This window comes from Vitis riparia, chromosome 13 (genome assembly GCF_004353265.1).
Source record: "Vitis riparia cultivar Riparia Gloire de Montpellier isolate 1030 chromosome 13, EGFV_Vit.rip_1.0, whole genome shotgun sequence".
Taxonomy (NCBI): Eukaryota; Viridiplantae; Streptophyta; class Magnoliopsida; order Vitales; family Vitaceae; genus Vitis; species Vitis riparia.
The window spans coordinates 20,396,606-20,419,380 of NC_048443.1; the positions used below are offsets into that span (position 1 = coordinate 20,396,606).

Consider the following 22,775-nt stretch of genomic DNA (forward strand, 5'->3'; position numbering starts at 1 on the left):
ACTCTCTTTTCATTCTCTTCCTCGATATTTCAATCTCTTTGAACTGTGAACCATAACAGACTCTGTAGTCTACACCTCCTACTCTCATGAATCAATTAATCCTTTTGAGGTCAAGTTTCAGCAGTAGATGCAAGTACTAAAAGACTGTAACTCACCATTTTCCAACCCCAACTCCATTTATTTTCTGTTTTTTTTTTTCTTACTGTGAAATGCTCCATCCGTAGTGGCCTCTGACTCAAGGGTAGAGTTCATTTATGAACCGTTTTTATTCAATGAATCCCAATCAAAGGCTTGGCACACCAGATTAAGAGGGCCACCATAAATTTCTTCAACCTTACCAAAACTCTTAATTTAGTCTAATTTTTTAGTTCAAATTTGAGAGACAATAAGAAATTGTGGCCATAAAGACATTGCTTGCATGAGGGGCGTCAGTGTCACTGGTTTTCCATATTTCTCAAAACCCCCTCTCTCTCTCTCTCTCCCTCTCCCCTCTCTCTCTCTCTCTCTCTCTCTCTCTCTCTCTCTTCCTTCAGCATTTAAGACAACCGGTTGTGCGTTGGTAGAAGACTTGAAGAGCCTTAATTGAACCCCACCTGCAATTTCACGCCCTCTCCATTTTATACCCCTCTCCAACCTTCCTCCATTACTTCATCTCCTCTTCTCCTCCTGCCTTCTCTCTTTCTCTGTCTCAACATCATCTCCATGGCTCCTGCTTTTGCTGCTGCTTCTTCGACTTATTCTCCTTACTACCACATCTTCTTCACTGCTTTAGCCTTCGTCATATCAGGTCTGATCGTCTTGCTGTCACGTAAAACCAAGTCAAAGAAGCTAAACCTTCCTCCGGGACCCCCTGGTTGGCCTATTGTTGGAAACCTCTTCCAATTTGCTCGCTCTGGAAGCAATTTTTTCAGTATGTGAGAGAGCTTAGGCCAAAATATGGCCCAATTTTCACTTTGAAGATGGGGAATAGAACCATGATCATAATAAGCAGTGCAGAATTGGCGCACGAAGCTCTCATCGAAAAGGGCCAGTCTTTCGCTAGCAGGCCTCGAGAAAACCCTACCCGCACCGTGTTCAGCTGCAACAAGTTCACGGTGAACGCTGCCGTCTACGGCCCTGTCTGGCGGTCGCTGCGGAGGAACATGGTGCAAAACATGCTCAGTGCAAGCAAGGTTAGGGAGTTCAGCAATTTGAGAGATGTGTCCATGGATAAGCTCATTGACAGGCTACGGAGCGAGGCTGAGGCTAATGATGGAGCTGTTTGGGTTCTGAAGAATGCTCGATTTGCTGTTTTTTGCATCCTTTTGTCTATGTGTTTTGGAGTCGAAATGGATGAGGAGACCATTGAGGTGATGGATGATCTGATGAAACTGTTCTAATCACTCTTGATCCAGACTTGATGACTATCTCCCACTTCTAAGCCCATTCTTCTCAAAGCAGAGGAAAGCCGCCACGGAAGTGCGGAAGAGGCAGATCAAAACTGTTACCCCCTTCATCGAGAGGCGGCGTGCGGCGCTTGAAACCCAGGATCAGATAAAACCGCGGCTTCATTTTCCTACCTCGACACGCTCTTCGATCTCAAAATCGAGGGGCGTAAATCATCTCCAACCAACCCCGAGCTCGTCACACTCTGCTCCGAGTTCCTCAATGGCGGCACTGACACAACAGGGACGGCGGTCGAGTGGGCATCGCCCGAATGATCGAGAACCCCGAGATTCAGTCAAAACTATACGAAGAGATCAAAACAACAGTGGGTGATCGAAAGGTTCAAGAGAAGACATGGAGAAGATGCCTTACCTAAACGCAGTTTCAAAAGAACTACTACGTAAACACCCTCCACCTACTTTTCCCTAACTCATGCAGTCACAGAGCCAGCGAAGTTGGCAGGCTACGACATACCCACAGACGTAAATGTCGAGTTCTTCTTGCCAGCCATCTCCGAGGACCCCAAGCTATGGAAGAATCCCGAAAAGTTCGACCCCGACCGCTTTCTCTTGGGCGGTGAAGACGCCGATATAACCGGCGTGACCAGCGTAAAAATGATGCATTCGGAGCAGGGCGAAGGATATGCCCTGGTTTGAGCATGGCCACCGTGCATGTGAACCTAATGCTGGCAAGGATGGTGCAGGACTTCGAGTGGAGCGCATACCTGAAACAGTAAGATTGATTTTAGTGAAAGTTGGAATTCACAGTGGTGATGAAGAACCCTCTAAGGGCCAAGATTAAGCCTAGGGTATGAATTGATGCATGCGGATTAGCAATAATATGGTTTTATATGTTATATCTATCTATGTCACTTGCTTATTTTTTTGGTTTATTCTTCTTCATATTCCTCGTGAAACTAGGGTTTCAATGCGTGGTGGTTTTTCAGGTTTCAGAATATATGAGAGACATTGTTATTATTACCGTTATTGTTATTGTTATTTTCTTTTTTTCTCGTGAAAGGGGTCTGACTTCTTCATGACTTTGAGTTGGAAATATTTGGAAGGGTAAGCAGAAGAAAAATGACCCGAAAATTGGTAAGAGCTAATATGGAATGAGTACTGGGTTGAAAAGAAAACCATCACACAAGAGAGTCCAATCCAGCAATCCATAAGAGAATTGACTTTTGATTTGTGAGTGATAAAATTGAGGATGGGAAACAATGAATGTGTGATCCAACAAGGCCAGTAGGGTCATCTTTAATCAATAAAACAGCCAAGAAATTCACAGGATGTTTATGTCCACAGCTGTCAAGGCCCACCACTCACACACAGACACAGCCTTTAATTTTAGGGGGCCTCTCCTACCCTCACTTTATTTTTATCCAAGTTTATAATTTTTTTTCTCAATTTTTATTTATATTCAGGAAATTTTGGTTAAGTGGGGAAGTTAATTCTGAAATTTGAAAAAAATAACCTGCACTCTTTAAATACTTTAAATATAATATTTTTTGTTTGTTTGTTTGTTTGTTTTTACATAATTATAGTATTTCATGTCATGTCGTCCGAATGGAGAACATGTTATTAAGACTTTTCTTTAAGGATATAGGTTTAATAAAGAACAAAATCAAGTCGATTGATGGGTCATGTATAAGCCACTACAACCATAAACCTAACAATAGTAGGTGAAGAGTGGCATTGTGACATAAACAACTGATAATATTATGTGAAGGGTGGCACTCTGCCATAAACACTTTCTGTGTATTTTTATAATAACTTTTTCTCTTTTTTGAAAAAAATAAATAAAATACTTTTCTTGATTTTTCTCTAATTTTCCATTCATTCTTATTATTAATTTCTTCTCGTTATTTCCATTTAATGAAACATATAAGGGGGCATTTGTAAAAATAATAATTAGGAGTGAGAATAAAAAATTGATAATGTTTTTTTAAGGAAAAAAATAATACTATTTCATGTCTTTGAAAGAATCAAATTGATATATATTCGTAATCTAAGGATCAGATTGTTTTAAAGCTCTCTAGGGTTGGGGTTGGGCTGTTAAGTAGTTTTATATTGAATGACTTCATTTAATGCAGAAATGAATCCTGGGAGGTGGAGTGGGTAATGTGGGCCAATGACTTAAATCTAATGGTTGGGAATTTGTAAGATTCAACAATTAACGAGAGCGTTTGTCTAAACTCCTCATAAGCTTCAATTCACCTAACCTTTTCAAAATTTATAAATGAAAAACCCTTAATTTAGTTTCGTTTAGATATGTTTTTTTTTTTTTAATTAGAAACTAATAACAAATTTTATATAAGATATAAAAACTTTAAAAAAACTTATGTTAAAAAAAATGCTTTTAAAAACTACTTAAAAATTTTGAGGTAACAAAAATCTTTTTGGTATCTCAAATTTTCAAATTTTTTATACAATATATTATACTTTTAAACGTTTATGATTCTATTTAAAGAAATAAGAGGTGTATCAAAACAGATATTTAGGGCATGTTTGGTAACTATTTTAAAAAATAGTTTTTGAAATATGTTTTCTAATGTTTTGTAAAACAAAAATTTGTTTTGGGAACCTAAAATGTTTTTAATATTTTAAAATATGTTTTAAAAATAATTTTTATATATAGTACTTTATTTTTAATCACTATGTATGTTTGTATAATATTTTTTAAAACAACTTTTAAAAAAAATAAGTGAAAACAACTAAAAGATATACTTTGAAAACATCTTAATTGTTTTCTATTCTTAAGAATAAAAAATAATAAAAAAATTTTAATTATCAAATGTATTTTTCTATATTTTTTTGTTCTAAAGAATAGAAAATTGTTTTTAAAAACAATTTCCAAATAGGTCCATAGTTTCTTTATGATTCACATTTTATTTTTTTATTTTTTTCAAAAACAAAAATTAATAGTAACTTACATATAAATTAACTCTTAAAAAGGTTACATTGAATATATGATAATTTTTTAAAATTGATATAAATTTATTGTTTCAGACATTTAAAAAAAAATTAAGTTTTAAACACATAATATAAATTTATACTTTCATATAAAAAGAAAATTCTATTTATATAAAAGTTATTGAAAAAAAAAATACAAGAAGTGTAAAGGAAGCCTTATTTTATCTATTTCTTTCCTTTTAAGGACATCAAAATATGATAGCTTTACCATCATCTTCTTATAACATGGTTAACATAATAGTTTTATTTTATATTTCTCGAATTATTTTTACTATTTTCTATCCGTCTCTGAAAGATTTAAGAGAAACATGGAAGAATGAATATATATATATATATATATAATTTTGGTTGCAAAGGCAAAGGTTTTCTATGCCACGCTTTCAGGGCTTTCCTTTATTTATTACAACAAATTTTTAAAAGAGTTTTTAAGAAATGAAAATATATATATATATATATATTTCTTGAATATGGCATTGTGTCATGAGTAGCTGTGAGCAACCAAAAATAATCTTTCTAGCATAAAATAATTTCTCAAAAAAGAAAAAAAAAACAATAATGTTTAAATTTCATCATACTCATCATCTTCTTCAACTTGGGCAATGTTTTCCCTTGATTGAGTTTATAAAAATATCTGCAACTTGGATTTTTGAAGAATAGAACTCAAGTATAATTTCTTTGTCTTTCACCAAATCATATAATGAAATTATATGTCAATGTGTTTAATTCTTCCATGAAAAAATTGGATTCTTGATCAATGCATTGCTAATTTATTATCACAAAAAAAAAAAAAAAAAAAAAATTGTGGGAACTTCTTGAGTATGCCTTAAGCCAAAAGGCATTTTATGTAACCATATCGCTTGACTAGCATGTACCACTAGTAGCTGCAATAGACACAACTTATGTTGTTGACAAAACAACTACATGTTTCTTTGATGACTAGGAAAAAAACTTCCAAACCAAGATTAAATGCACAGTCGAAAGTTTGGTTTTTTTTTTTTTTTTTTTTTTTTTTTTTTGCTTTTCTACATCACCCACTCACTAACTATATGTGTATCCAACAAGCTCAATCTTGTTATCATATGCATAAAAAATACTATCACTTTGTGTACCTTTAATGTATCATAAGATACAATATACAATTTGTTGCTTGCAAGTTAGATTGGCGTGGAGACTCAATGAATCTACTTATAGGTTCAATTCTAAATACAATATCATGTTTTGTAGAAGTCAAATATTACAAACTCCCAATCATTCTTTTAAAGTTTGTTATATCAACTAACTTACCTAAATCATCTTTTTCTTATTTCAGTATTTCTTCAACTGGAGTTAGAATAGGATTGCATGATTCCATCTTCAATTTTTCAAGAATATCACTTACATGCTTCTTCTAAAAAATAAAGATACCTTTATACTTGAATTACTTCAATCCTGAAAAATAGGACATCAATCCCATATCTATCATCTCAAATTGACTAATCATTATTTCTTTGAATTCTTCAATCATCTTCAAATTATTGCAAATGATAATTAAATCATTTATATATAAACACACGATAAGAATGTCACCTTACAACTTAAATTTGATATATAAAGTGTGTTTATAAGGACATCTTTAAAATTTATTCTCTATGAAATAGGTATTAATACATGTGTACAATGCTCTTGGTGTGTGCTTTATAGGGCATTTTTAAGCTAATAAACCTTTTCTTCTAACCCTTTTATAACATATCCTTGAGGTCTTTAACATGAGCCTCTTCTCTTAGTTGTCATTCAAGAAAGCTAATTTTATATCTATTTGAAAATTTTTTCAATTGTTTTATGTAGCAAGAGAGATAAATCATACGAACAGTATCAATCTAGCAACAAGTGCAAATACTTTAAAATAATCAATACTTGGTTTTTGCTTATAACATTTTGCCACCAATCTTGCCTTGAAGGGATTGACTTCTCCATTTGTCTTGTACTTGGTTTTGTACACTCATTTGACAACAATTGGCTTATTAAGGAGATTAGTAAGATCTTATGTATTATTCTTCTCAATTGTATGAATTTCTTTGTCCATAGCTTTATTCAATAACCATCTTGAGCAGCTTCCTTATAACTTAATAGATCATAATATGCAAATAAAGAAAAATAATCAATTCTTCAATTGTTGGATTACTATCATCATCAACTATAGAATCTTGTAAGTGTGCAAGTAAAACATGGAGACATTGTAGATGCCTTGGTAATGCTATTGAACATGGAGTCATAATTTGTGCACTAGTAGGTTGCGTACTTTGATCTTCACCTTGCTCTTCAAGATGAATGTAATACTTGATGGTCATTTTTCATTAAAAGACCATTCTCATACTGCTTGTTCATCAAAACTCACATCACGACTAACAATAACTTTCTTGATTTGTGAATTATATAATTTATAACCGTTTGCCACTTGAATATAACCAATAAAAATATATTTTTCACCTTTATCATCATTTTTTTTTCGCAATGCATCAAACACATGAGCATATGTTATGCAACCAAACACCCTTAATTAGATGATTGATATTAGGCTTCCTATGATGTCAAGCTTCTTGTGGGTCTTTCCATAAACACTTTTAGTAGGGTACCTATGCAATAAATAAAATGCCCAAGAAACTACTTTGACCTAAAATATTTTAGCCAATTGTCTTAAGTGCAATATGGACCTCACCATATGCATAATTGTTCTATTTTTTTCTCTTTGCAAATTCATTTTATTATGCAATGTACCTTGCAGTCAATTGATGCTCAATACCACATTTTTTTTTCAAGAAAACATCATAATCAACATATTTAGTACCCTTATTTGTTCTCAAAATTTTAATGACATGTCCACTTTGTTTTCCACATAAGCTTTAAAAATTTTGAAATTTTTTTATGTATCTCCCTTTTGTTTTAAAAAATAAATCCAAACCTTTTGACTAAAATCATCAATAAAGATTATAAAGTATATGTGATCTTTCTTTGATTGAGCCTTCATTAAACATAGATTTGAATGAATCAATTCGAGAGGCTTCCTTGCTCTCTATAATTTTCCTACAGGAAAAGGGTATTTATACTTATTTCCCAAAACACATGTTTCACAAACCTCATTTGGAGAATTAACAAAAAGGCAACCCAAAAGCCATCTTCTTAGTATCAAAGAAATTTTAGACTTTTAAAATTTAAATATCTAAAACGTGATTGTCATAACCAATTTTTATCATCAATTATAGAACTAAAGTAAGGTAAATATCCACAATTATCAATATTCCTATGGGTCTCAATTGTCCTCGCTCGATCTCATATACCTTGATGACATGGTTTGTAAAAGATAAATTGGCTTCACTTTTATGCATAAGGGCATTTTGATAATTTACATAAAGTTGCATAAGGGATAATGAACAAGGTCTCTAGATTGGGTTAATTGATTAATTAAATGACCTTGTGTGGTTAATTAATTAGGACCCATTTTGGGATAGATTAAATGACCCAAGCCCTTGGCTTAAGCCCAATTAAGGAACCTTATAAATACTTCTTTAGGTATTAGGGTTTCCATAGAGTTGTCTTTTACCTCTAAAGAAGAAGAAAAAGTCATAACCTCCGTCCTCTCATACCTTCCCACCAATTGAGGGCCAAGATCAAGTTAGAGCTATTAGGAGGAAGATTTTGGGTGTACGAGACCTTCAATACTTTCATATTTGATCTTCTCTGATAGGATTTGATTTAAGAACATCCAAATCAAAGGTATTATTTTTTAAAGCTTTTAATATAGATCCTTGATTATTAAAATTAGTATTTTTCACTTCCGTTGCATAAAATCTAAAAACCTAGGGTAGATTACATGTACCTATATGATCCAAGGCTTGGGAATGGAGTAATCTGAGGTTCCCATAAGGGATAGATACTTTAAAATCATAACATGATGTAATAAAATGAGATTTCATTAGAATATTATATATTTAAACCATATAACTCCAATTTTTTTTCCATGTTTGCATTAATATTTTATCTCGGCATTTAAGTTTACATCACTTGTACATGACTTAAATGCATTAAGAGTTATATAAATAATCAAAATCATGGGTTCTTTGCAAGTTTATGAATTGTTCACAAGCAATTTATAGACTTAGGCAATCCATTTGAGGTTATAATAGTATTACATCTTGAAAGGTCAATAGTTTTTACCTCGTCAGATTATATACACAAGTTCATGGAGAGCCTGCATGTGGTTGATAGTAGGTCACGAACTTAAGAAATTGATTAAATCCAATTTAATCAATTTTAATCTTAATGTAATTTCATAGGTACTAAAGTGCAATTGACTTTCTTCAGTAGAGTGTTGAATCAACTTTAAAATTGGATTATAAAGGGTTCAATATTTTCCTATGGGTCCCAATAGCCCCCTTTCGAGCTCATATTCTTTATTGATACAAAGGCTTGAGAAAAATAAAAGATTTAATCATGTGTGCATAATAGCATTATGCTAAAGTGCAAGGTTGCACAACAACTTTTATTTATTTTGGGTTTTTTGGGTTAGACTAATTTATTAGTTAGAGATTATTAAGGTAATTGATTAATTAGAACCTATTAGGTTAGATTAAGTGACCCAAACCCAAGTTAGTCTAAGTCACTTAAGCCCACAAGAGAGTTTATATAAACCCCTTAAGTTTTAGGGTTAGACTTTAATTTTTAAATCAAATGTCTTTCAAAAACCCCAGACTCCATCTCGTTCCCTCTTAAGGTGTGTAGCCACTCTATACAAGTGTCAAGAATTAAAGAAGTGATTGGGTAGAAGATCACAAGGTTTTTTAGATCTCTGTATCAACTAGAGTGGAATATAAGAACATCCAAATCCAAAGATATGGTTTTTATAGGACTTGGATCTAATGTTTTAGTGCACAATTTTGCTTTCATTGTTATTAGATCTAGCGGTTTATCCAACAATGTATTCATTCTTTCATGACTTAGTTTGGGATTGTTAGGATAATCACTTGTCACAAGCTACAACGAATGGTGTCCGTGTGACATATCCATCAAAGTGTACACCTGATTATATGCAGTGACATAAACAGGTCTCATACTTGTCTATGTAGAACTTTAGATCGAGGTTAGTGGCTATCCTATCATAGGTATAGTGTATACCTTTTATACATATTGATCTATTGCAAATTCCTAGAGGTGTTATATTATAAGCATTACCATCAATAATGAAATTGACATAAACATCTAAATCATTATACCATATTAATAATACAATACATCATAATTATCACCCAAATATATAATATCTTATGTGATAATATTGTTAGAAATTAAACAACAAAGCATCATAATGGAAGGTACATATGGAGTTGTGGAACCCTTAGCACAATGATATCAACTCATATGCCAACTACTAGTAATAGGTTTCATTGGGGCTTTAGGTTGCATTAAAACCTAGAAAACATTTTAGAATATGGAAAATTATTTCATTAAGTAATCATAGGGTATTGTAAATAAAATATATCAGTATTCAAGAAATTACCTCCACAAAATGATTGTCATTAACAAAACTAATTGATATAATCTTTCGCATAAGTATAGATATGGCATCGATTGAAAAAGAAAGAAGGTAAGGCACTACTGCATCGATATATGGACAAGTACAACATTGTATTTGGAAGCTATAGTATGCCTCATATTGGTCATGGTCATCCATCTAATAACCACAACAAGGTTGTAAAAGAAATTTAAGGCATGAAGGAGCTCATCAACTTGCAAGTTATCCCTAAAACGACTCGTCAAACTCTATATGATAAGTGGAAACTCTCAAAACATGTATTGCTTATCATGTGGCCAACCATCATCACTCATTCCTAAAGTAGAAGCTATAGCTCGATATCTACAACTATGATATGCTCCCATATCTTTTACATGCATGATATAAGGTTGCAAATAGCCTGCAAATGTAGCTAGCCCTACATGATCATCTTATTATCTCCTTTAACCTTCTCTTTTATTATGATGATGTAGTAACAATAATCATTTTCTCATCCCATTTTGTGAGACATACTCCAATAAATATGGATCCCTATGAGTTAATGAATCATTCTTCTTAGAAAATGATGACCTTCATTTTGATCTCATTTTTTTCTAGTGTGGGTAGGGATGTTATAGATGTAATTTTTGGAGTAGCTAATTCCATCACCTTCTATAGCAATTTTTTCCTATCAATTGGATTATTGCTTAAGAACTATTTATGGAAGTGTCCCATATTAGTTTCATAACCCATCTCCTTTGTCTTTTAGTTCTTAATAGGAACTAAATTGAGTTTCCTCAAATGAAGATCTACTGATGCTAAAAGGATTGGTCAAGCTTTAATTTTATATAAAGAGATCTCATATGCACAGTCCATGAGTCTATCTATATGCACATCCACATGCAAATACATTCATTCCAACATTTTGAAATCATTTTCCTTCATCAACCAAAATACTTAGTGCAAATTTGGAAATCCTACCCCTTAATTCACTAAACAAATGACTTTTCATGTTGTATTGGACACTAATTACACTCATCTCAAATAATGTCTTTATTTTCATGTGTTATAACTCTAACATGGCATGGATTTTGAATCAAAAGCCCTCAAAATCATCTTGAGGTGTGCCTAATTGTCTCTTCAACTAGATATGTGAACTTTCTACCATGATTAATATTGAAGAAAATTTGAACTTAATATATATTACATATTAAAACACATTATTCGGAAAAAAAAAAGTAATAAATAATTATACCTATGTTTTATTGTATTATCAAAATGCATGAGTTTATTTATCCAAACTGCTACAAACTTCTCTTTAGGTGAAATTAACTATTGAACTTTGCAATATTTAGTTGTTGTGTACCTTTGGTTTTGCCTGTCAAAGGTAGTAAGATGGTACTCACATGCCTTTTCTAACTAGCAAACATCAAACATTCCACAAGAAAATAAAAGCCTCCCGCCTTGCTTTTGACTCAAATCATTTCTTATAATTTGTGAAAATATTTTTCAATATAAGCCACTTAGAAGATGTGAAGAGGTTGATAACACATTATGTAACTCATTCATAAGAGCAAATTCTCCATTAATTACAAGTACTCTTGGAATGAAGTTTTTATGAATCAAACTTCTCAAATTTTGTAAGGCTCATGTGTAATGCCTATTTTTCTTTTCACCCTTAAGATATGAAAATGTAATAGAAAATGTCTTATCTGTTGATGTTACACCAACTATTTTGAGTAAAGGCATCTGATAACTATACGACTGGTAAGTGCAATCCATGATTAACACTAGTGAAAATGCTAACAATAAATTAATCAATGGATCTTGGGTGGATGAACATCAAGTCTCTAATACAATCATTTTGTTCATCCCTTCTATGTCATTTAATGTAATTCAACTCCATTAATTTGTGCATCAATTGTTGCATTTGTGGTCTCTCACCATATTCCCTTACTTTATGTGTTTATACTATACATTGTATCTTGTCCTCAATGTATTACAATTAAGGTCACTTCTTTGCTTCAAACTATTCAATATCTCTTTTGGCTTGATGTTACTTTTTGACATATTAACTAAGATACTCATTTCTTATTGACTTAAATAATCAGGAAAAAATATCCTTTGAGATATATTATGCTCCAACATGATTATGTCTTCCATATTTAACAACCAATATCCAATCATCATTTGTTGGCAATTTCATACCTTTAAGAGTATATGACACTCATATTTCTTTATCCTTCCTAATTTTTTTCCCTTTCTTTTTACTCTCATATTCCATATTATTCTTCATTGAATCTCTTTATACTCTACTTCTTTTACAAGTAAAAGTAATTGTAATTTTTTGTCCACAAAATCCTCTCATATCTTCTGTGAAATCAAGGTTTGGTTAATCTTGATTTTGATGATAACAAAACAAGGTTTAGAACTAATGATTATATTTCAAGTGTGATTAGGCAAGACGATTTCCAAAGTGACAATCACAAAGACAAATCAAGGCAAGGAGAAATCATGAAGAAGAAGACCATCTCAAAGATAAGTGTTTTTCAAGACCCAAGCTTCACAAGATCTCTTTGTAAGGTTGTTGGTGCACTAGGATTTTCAGGCATTACATTCTTTACTTATGCACCAAAATCATCCAAGAGTTATTTTGTTTTAAATGTCTTAAGAATTGGATGACTTCATGTTTTCAACTAAAACCTTGTGTTAAATGTTTTTCAAACTTGTTTTAAAAAGGTTTTAAGTTGAAAAAATTGGTTGTTGAGCCAAAAAATGGCTCAACCGGTTCAACCATTTGAGAAACCGGTCAACCGATTGTGATCGTCAAGTCGAGGACCGGTCAAGGGATGCCACAAAGTTTCTCTCTCTCCCAATGGCCTTCTTTTCCCGGTCGAGGTGATTCTCTTCCTGGTCGAGGTCCGGTTGAGGCCCAACGGTCACCTGCCAAGCATTAAATGCTAACGGCTAGTCAACCGGTCGACCCCTAACTCGACCGGTCGAACCCCCAAACGGCTAGTTTAGCTTTTCTCTTCTATAAAAAGACTACAATCTTCATTGTTTCATAAGCTTAACCTTCCCAAACCTTTCTTACATATATTTGAGCCTTGGAATAGTATTTTTTGAGTGCACCATTGTTCTAAAACTTGCATATCTTTAGTGCACCATTCAATCCTAGTTTCCTTGTATCATTTGAGCTTAAATTTTTTATACTAGAATTTTGTGGGATCATTTGTTTGTAAATCTTTGAGAGGAAGTTTTTCAAGAGTGGGATATCTCTTGAGAAGTGTAAAGGGTGCTTGGAGCCAAAAGTTCAAGATGGTGAATTAGAACCATAATCCAATTGTATTGCTTGAAGGCTTGGTTTGGAAGCCTTGAATTAGTGGAACCTCAAGCTTGGGATTGAAGCTAGAGAAGAGTGGATGTAGGCCGGGTTGCGTCGAACCACTATAAAATCTTGTGTTTGCATTCTCTTTTCCCTACTCTTTTAATTTATATGCAATTGTCTTTATATTGCTTATTATATACTTGCGTATAATTGTCTTTTACTTTCACATAGTTTAAATTTGCAAAAAGAGACCATCACCCTATTCAAACCCCCCCCCCCCCCCCCCCCCCCCCCCCTCTAGGGTGATTACCATAGGTTGAATTAGCCTAATTTTTCTAACATATGCTTTATGACATTCTAAGAATGTCTAGAAATACAATGTTGAATAGTTGTAATCCATTCAATGTTAAACTTTGAACACCTTTTTTTCTAGCTCAAAAAATGAAAAATAAATAAATATATTGTAATAAGTATACATATGCACTTTTAATATTATTAGAGATGATTATTAGCTTATTTATTAGTGAAAAACATAACTTTCTTGAAAAAATTTATTAGCATTATAGAAATATTAGAAGAAAAGAAATAGAGAATGATGATGAACAAGAAGAACAAGAATGTATATTTATTATAGATGCAAATATAATTGTTTTTCCTAAACTTTCAATGGATGCCTTCTTTACTTTGGTGCTTGTGGTCATGAAAATTAATTTTATGTTTTCTTTTAATTTATTTATTTGAGGGGCACAACATCATATGGTATGGCCCCACAACCATGGTTGTTTACTACAATGAGTGTTATTTATGGGATGCATTTATCTTCCGCGATTTTATAGGTTCAATCATGGGAACATGACTTTTTTATTTTTATGTTTTTTTCACTTAATTTAAATTCCTTTAGGAAAGGTCATCTCATGATTGCATTTTTTAATGAGAAAATTGAATTAGATAAGATTAAATTTGTGTGCATGTGTGCAACAATTGTATAATATGACATTCTTTCGGAAAGTTTTTAAAATTTCAATTCTAGTTAGTAGGAAAAAAAAAAAAACCTACTTAAAAGCTATAGGTTTAAAAAACATAATATCAATATTATTAAATTTTGTATAAGTTAAAATACAATTTTAACTAATATTTTTTATTTTTATATTAAATTTTTTTTAAAATCATAATTTTTTTAATTAAAAAACAGTTAAATAGATATGAAAACTCACATATAGTTTAAAAAAATAACTTATAATTTTTAAAAAGTTAATCCTAATGCATTGTTGGAGGCTTAAAAGAGCTTTATTTGATTGAATTTTTTCCCACTATAAATAAGTTTAATGTATAAAACAAAATTTTTGCTTTTCATAATTTTTATTTAATGTCTTAGGATAAAAACTCTAACAAAGAAGGTTTTATTATTTTTGGGAACTTTTGAAAAATATAATTATAAAAAAATTTATGGGGAAGTGTAATTTACCCGGCTTAAATTTTTTTAAGTCCTTTTATATTCAATTAAATTGCAATTCCAACTAAACATAAAAGGTACATTACTAAACCATAAAGTAAATTCTAGGGAAAATAATGTTGAGGTGGTCTCTTACATGTTTCCGTTGGAAAGTATCACAAATTTCTAATTAGTATATATTTCTTCTTTGTAAGGAATATTATAAATTAGTATATATTTCTTTTTTTGTAAAGAATATTATATAAAATATTTTAGATGGAGATAGATTTGTAACAATTGTAAAAGTGGATAGAGATGTTAGGAAAAATGGGAGATACCTAATGAAGTAAGGGGCTTGTAGTATTGTATCTATTTCTATCTTATATAATATTTTCTATAATATAATATAATAATTTTCTTTTATTCGTAAATGCAAATATAGTTGATCGAACCATGCTAAAACTTTGTCTATGTTTATGTAGATTATTTTATCAGTGTTCTTGAACCAATATTGTTTTGCATTAAAATTGTTGTTGTCACAACAATTTCAACCACATGTAGGAATATTTTTTTGTGCTATAATATTAATATATGTTGCATATCTTTAGGATATATGGGGTCGTTTGTTTCCCATTAGAACTTTATATCATTATGAAAATATTTTTATGTTGCAACCACTAATTATTAAGCACCTAGAAAAGCATGTAAGAAGCATTTCACAAATAAATTATAATAGAAATTTGATAATTTAAAAGCATTTTCCCTTTGATGGGATTTCAAAAATATCCACGAGAAAAGAAAAAAAAATATAAGAAATATGTATCCATTTACATGTTTAATTTTGATGAAAAATTAAGAAAAAATTGGTATTAACAAAATTATATTCACCTAATGATCCTTGGCTTTCATATGAATATATATATATATATATATATATATATATATATTGGTATATATATATATATATATATACCAATTAATTATACTTCATAAATTTTGATAGAAAATAGTTTTTTGAGAATTTATTTTGAAAATAGGATATTTTATGATAACATATTATAATTGCTTTTATTATTTCCATTTGTTTTCTAATGAGTATTTTAAAAAATAATTGTAAAAATGTGAAAAATAATTGAAAATAAAATTCTAACCATAAAAGTTATTTTGGAAATATTTAAAAAAAATAAATAAATAAGTTAAGAATATTTCAAGATTTCAAATAGATTTTTATTTTAAAAAATATTAAGCCATTGTTTTCAAAAATTGTTATCACAATGAGAAGTATTTCCCTTAGCCAACATGTTGAAATTATAATCCGACTTAATGTCAAATTTGAAAAAATTTAGACATTTGAGAAATATTAGAAATTGTTATTTTATTTAGGTTTCCTGTGTTAATTAGGACTTTTGGTTTAATAGGAATTGGAGTCCTAGTACAAATATAATTAGTTTATTATAAATAGGCTTGTTATTATGTTGAAAATAAGAATGCAATAAATTTTTATTTTTAGCAAAAGTATTATCAATTCCTAATCATGTGGGTTCCAACAATTGGCCTCAGAGCCAAAAGATCAAGGAAAGTGAAATGTCATATTAGAGCTAGAATAACAAGGAATGTGCAAAATCACAAGAAAGTTGCAATTTTGTTGGTGAAATTATGGCTATAAACAATAACTTAATTCATCATCAACTCCCAAATTCATAGGTAAGAATTTTAATAATTGGTGCATTCATATGCATGTCTTATTTAGATCTCAAGATTTATGGGATCTAGTGAATAGTGGTTATAACAAAGTGATCGATTCAAAAGAATTTAAGGTACTATCAAAAGAGCATAAATAATCATTGAAAGATTCTAAATAAAAAATAAAAAATCCCTCCATGCAATATTTAAGAAAATCTCTGAGTTAAAAATGACAAAAGAGGTATGGGTTAGTCTACAAAAATTATACAAAGGTGATGAAAGTGTTAAGCAAATGAAGTTGCAAACATTAAGAGGTGCATTTGAGTCTCTTCGCATGAATGACTTTGAATCCATCTCATGTTACTTTGATTATGTACAAACCATTGTTAACCAAATGCAGGTTAATGGTGAGAAACTTAATGATCAATGAATAGTAGAGAAAATGATAAGATCTTAAAGTGGAAGTTTTGACTATGCTATTGCAACAATTGAAAAAAGAAAAGAAATTTTCACTCTCACAATGGAAGCGTTAATGAGTCCATTGTGTTTGCAATAACAACGAATGAATTAAAGAATCAACTTTACAAATTTGGAGCAAGCCTTGTGGCAGAGGCTTTGGTTGTGGTAGAAGTAAAGGAGGACACAACAACTTTAACAAAAAAAAAAGAGATGGTGACACAAATTCTTCTAAAGAAAGAGGCAACACTTCTAGATTTAAAGACAAGTCACATATGCAATGTTTCAGATGTATAAAATATGGACATTATGAGACAAAATGTCGAACAAAATTGCATAATGAACAAGATGAGTAGGCAAAGACCACCGAGGTAGAGCAAAATTTGGTATTAGCTTGCAATGTAGCAACATCAAATGTAAACTGCCAAGATGTTTGACATCTTGATGCAAGATGTAGCAATCACATGTGCGATAAAAAGGAATTATTTTCACAATTAAATGAATCAGTCTGAGATGAAGTTAATTTTGGAAACAAATCCAAAGTTTCAATCATAGACAAAGGTAATGTTAAAATATGTTCTAAAGATGACACTGATGTTAATATAGCAAATGTATTTTTTGTTTTGGATATTTTTTAGAATTTGTTGAGCATAAGACAATTAAAAGAAAAAGAGCATATAATTAATGTCTCTAATGGAGTTTGTACCCTTAGTTATAAAAATAAGAAAATGATTGAAAATATGCAGAAGACAAAGAATAAGATGTTTCTTATGTTTCTTCAAGCAGAAACTTTATTTAGTTTGAAGGCAATAGTGGAAATAGCAATTGGATTTTAAATCTTTGATTGGGTCATTTCAATTTTCATGGGTTGAAGTTGTAAGTGCAAAAAAAATATGGTAATAGGATTACTTATGATTGATATTCTAGATCATGCATGTTAAAGATATCTCATTGGGAAACAACATAAGAATTCTTTTCCAATTGGAAGATTCAAAAGAGCTAAATAACCTTTGGAGTTGGTGCATACATATATATGTGATCTCGGTGATATAAGATCTCTTAGTCACAACAAATATATTCGGACCTTTATAGATGGTTTTACAAGAAAAACTTGGATTTATTTGTTAAAAGAAAAATCTAAGGCTTTTAACAAGTTTAAAGAATTCAAAGTTCCCATTGAAAGACAAAGTGGTTGTAATATTAAGATATTAAGATATGATATAAGAGAAGAGTATTGGGATGAGCCCCTAAAAGCAAGACATGATATAACAAAATTAGACTTAATTGTCCTCTTGCTATCCTTTTGGTGTATTGACATTGATTTGAGCATTTAACTCATATCTCTTACTTTGTATATGACTTGGGTGCATTAAGAGTTGCATAGAAGATACAAGTCATAGGTTCCTTGTAAGTAAATAAGTTGTCCATAGTCAATTCATGGATTTGGATAATCCAGTAGAGACTGTGGTGCACAACCTCCTAATTGGAGGAATGACTTGTCTTGACTATTAGGATGGGTTTCCCATGGTGAATACACTAGTGTATGTAATACACACTAGACAAAACCTATGGTGAATTATGACACAAGGCTATCAATTGTCATGATTCACCAAACTATTATACTGCATGGACTCTCAACCTTGAGAGGATATTAAGTCTATATCAAAATCAACACAAGACTTTGATCTATAGATGAGACCCTAAAGTGGTCATATATCCTTATGGATTGGGTCACTATTGATGGAGGCTAGTGGCAATAGGTATTCTCAATAGAAACATCATGATATCTTATGGAATTAAGATAGTGTGTCGATCCAAAAGACATGTGATCATGAAATTTATGGTCACAATAATTCTATTAGTGGAATTTGATATATGCTCCTTAGAGATAAAGTATGTCAGTTAATAACATAATAAGTGAGATCTGTAACTCAAGGATTTAAGAGGTAATCTTTATAGGTGATAACACTACCTTATTAGATTATGGGCATCGGTTCATGGAGAGCCTACATGCAATGGATAATAGGTCACGGACTCGAGCACTTGGTGTCTCGTTGTAATATACCTAGGGTATTGAAGTGTAATTGACTCTTTATAGTGGAATGTTGAGTCAATTTTAGAATTTGATTCTCAAGGAGCCATTACTCTTATGGGTCTTAGTAGTCCATGCTCTGAACTCATTCCTTGGTGGCACGATTTATGAGGGTTGGATGGGTTTTTAGTTTACTTTTGTGCATAAAGACGTTTTGGTAATTACACAAGGTTGCATGGGAATAAATGAGTGGTATCTTTGGACTAGACTAATAGATTAATTAGGACCCTGTATAGTTAATTAATCAATTACCAACCTTTTTGGGCTTGATTAAGTGACCCAAGACCATGGTGGGTTTAAGTTACTTAAGCTTAGTAGGAAACATATAAATACCCCCTTAAAGGTTAAGGTTTCCATGTCTTTCCATTTTCTCCCTATAGTCTAAAAAAAAACCCTAGCCTCCACCATTGAGATCTCAACTATCTCAATGCTTAGACACAATGAAGAGTCATTGAGCAGAAGATCACGGTGTTTACAAGATTCATTAGGACTTTGGAGTTATTTACATCAACTGAAATCGATTTGGGAACATCTGGATCAAAGGTATGTGGCTTTATTCCTTAGATCTATGATTTCTGTAGTATCAATATTAGTTTTTAAATACCTAGTTTTCTGTTGCGATGGATTTAAAAAGTCTAGGATAAATTTTTATGCACCTTATGAGATCTAGGGCATGGGAATGGAGTGATATGAGGTTTCCAATAGAGAGTTCACCTCAAATGAGTTGTATAATTATTGCAAAAGTCAGGGTATTCAACAACAATTGACAGTTAATTATACACGTTAACAAAATGGTATAGCTAAAAGGAAGAACAAAACCATTGTTGAAATGACAAGAAGCATGTTGAAGGCCAAGTCTCTTCCAAAAACTTTTTAAGCAAAAGTTGTTACACGTGTAGTGTTCTTATTGAATAAGTGTCTCGCTAAAATAGTCTTTGGAAGAACACCTGAGGAAGCTCAGAGTGGTCATAAACTAGAAGTTTCTTTTTTACGAATTTTTGGATGTATTGCATATTCCCATATACCAAAGGAGCACAGAAAAAAAAATGATGATAAAAGCGAGAAGTGTATTTTCATTTGTTATAGTGATGTAACTAAAGGTTACAAACTATATGATCTAGAAATATGGAAATTAATTGTGAGTAGAGATGTTCAAATCCTAGAGAACAAGAGGTGGAAATGGACTCAAACACAAAATGAGGAAAAAAGAATTGTCCTTGAAGAAAACTTTGTGGAAGACAATGAGAATCAGAAGAATTCTATTACAGATAAATCTATTTCAAATATGAATTCTCCTATTAGAAGCAAGGATGAAAATATCGATAATCACGAATATATTGATACTTCGATTTTACAGATATATCGGATATATCGAAAATATATCGACGGATATTTTGGAAAAAAAATATCGGTAGGCTTAAAATTATTAAAAACTCATGAAAATGTAAGGAAAACCTCATAATAATATAATTAGAAGTATAATGGACATTTTTAAGTTGTTTTATTGAAAATTTTGATATACATATGATATAATTTGTGATATTAGATGTAATTATATCATATGGATCTATAAGAAATGTTAATTTTGTAATTGTTCTCATTATAAAGTCATATAAAATACTTCATTTCATTAAATATCAATAATTTGTACACATTAAATTCATTAAATAAACATATTTCATATTCAAAATATACTACTTCATGTTAATTAAATTAATTAAATAATTTAGCTAAGTTAACTAGTTTAATTTAATTCTAAATGTGAAAATAAATCACAAATAATCATCTAAATAAACATATCAATTTATAATTAAATAATCAAATTAACCTAAGTTAATTCAATAAAAATATAAAAATTAATTACAATTGAATGTAAAAATAGCATTAAATCATCCATATTGCAAACATACTAATTAATTGAAAATACATGAATTAATTACAATTGCAAACAAAATTAATTACAATTTAAAATAAACATACCTTAAAATGATTGAATAATTGAGCAACCTTATTAAAAATTGGAGTAATGAGAAAGCAAATGAAGAATGAAAGCAAAAAATGGATGAAATGGATGAAATTTGGGTTATTTATAAAAGAAATTTGGGCCAAAATAGCCGTTGGAACATTAATTTACTATTGAAAATTAATTTTGGCCGTTGGATAAAAAATTGGGAGCAATATAGCCATTGGATCATCATATTACCGTTGGAATCACATCTAGGCTGTCGGATCAACACGGGTGTGATCTGAGCCGTCGGATCACGCTGCATGAAGGAGGGGAAATATCGCCAAAAAATCGGCAATTTATCTCCGATTAATCGCCGATATTTTGCCACCAAAGGCGATTTTTTCATAAAATCACCGATTTATCTCCCCAAGCCAATATATCACCGATATTTTGGCGATTTTTGCATAAATATCTCCCCTCCGATTTTTCTCCACGAAATATCGTGTCAACCCCTCTCGATATATCCCAACATTTTCCTCATTGATTATAAGTTCTCCTATGTAAACAAAAATAAGGCAAAAAATTGAATCACAAAGTTGCCCAAAACATTCTCACATTATGCCTGCACATCTAAGGGATTATGAAGTCATGAAATATATCAAACTCATCGATGAAGGTTTAGTTAACTTTTGTCTATTTGTAGATTGCGATCCTATTTCATATGAAGAAGCAAGCGATGAGAAGTGGATTCAAGCAATGAATGAAGAAATTCAATCCATAGAGAAGAACAATACATGGGAGTTAACTACCCTTCCAGTTAGAAAGAAGCCTATAGGTGTTAAATGGGCTTAAAAGACAAAATATAAACTCGATGGTAATGTTGATCGATTTTAAGGCAATATTGGTTGTAAAAGGCTATAAACAGAAGCTAGATATTGATTATTTTGAAGTTTTTACACCAGTTGCTAAATTAGATACCATTCGCATGATAATTGCACTTGAAGCTCAAAAAAGGTGGAAAATTCACCAAATGGATGTAAAGTTAACTTTTCTTAATGGTGTACTTGAAGAAGAAGTTTTTGTTGAACAACCACCAAGGTATATTAAGGAAGGGTAAGAAAAACAAGTTCACAAACTCAAAAAGGCATTGTATAGGTTAAAGTAGGCACCATGTGCTTGGTACACGTAGATTGATACTCATCTATTATGGCATGAATTTCAAAAGAGTTCTTTTAAGCATACACTTAATATCAAATAAAATTCTAATGGTGATATAATTGTTGTGTGTGTCTATGTAGATGATTTAATTTTTATAGGAAATTGCTGACAGATGTTTAAAGATTTCAAGGAGGCAATGAAACAACAATTCAAAATGATAGATTTGGGATTAATGTCCTATTTTCTTGGAATTGAAGTCCAACAAATAGATGATGGTATCTTTATCTCACAAAAAAGTACATTATAAACATTCTAAAGTGATTCAGGATCGAATCATCATCAACAATCCATACTCCTATTGTAGAGCAACTAAAGATGAAAAAAAAAAAACACTAGAGAATTAGCAAATCCCACATATTTCAAGGGCATAGTAGGAAGTCTTCATTATTTAACTTCTATTAGACCATTTATTGTTTAAGGAGTGAGAATTATTAGTTGATTTATGGAAAAACTATATCAGTCACACTTGCAAGCAGCAAAACGAATTTTGAGGTATGTAAGTGGTACTTGTGATCATGGAATTTTCTACTCCTACTCAAACAATTTCAATTTAATGGGCTACACAAATAGTAACTAAGAAGGTAATGTACAGACTAGAAAGAGTACTGCTAGATATGTTTTTTATCTTGGAACATGAGCATTCTAATAGTCATCAAAGAAGCAACAAGTTATAGCATTATTAACTATAGAAGTTGAA

General features: G+C 31.1%; 1 pseudogene; it reads left to right on the plus strand.

Moving 5' to 3' along the window:
• Positions 1-630: 630 nt before the first annotated feature.
• On the plus strand, positions 631-2,239 carry LOC117927807 (annotated as a pseudogene).
• Positions 2,240-22,775: the final 20,536 nt, after the last annotated feature.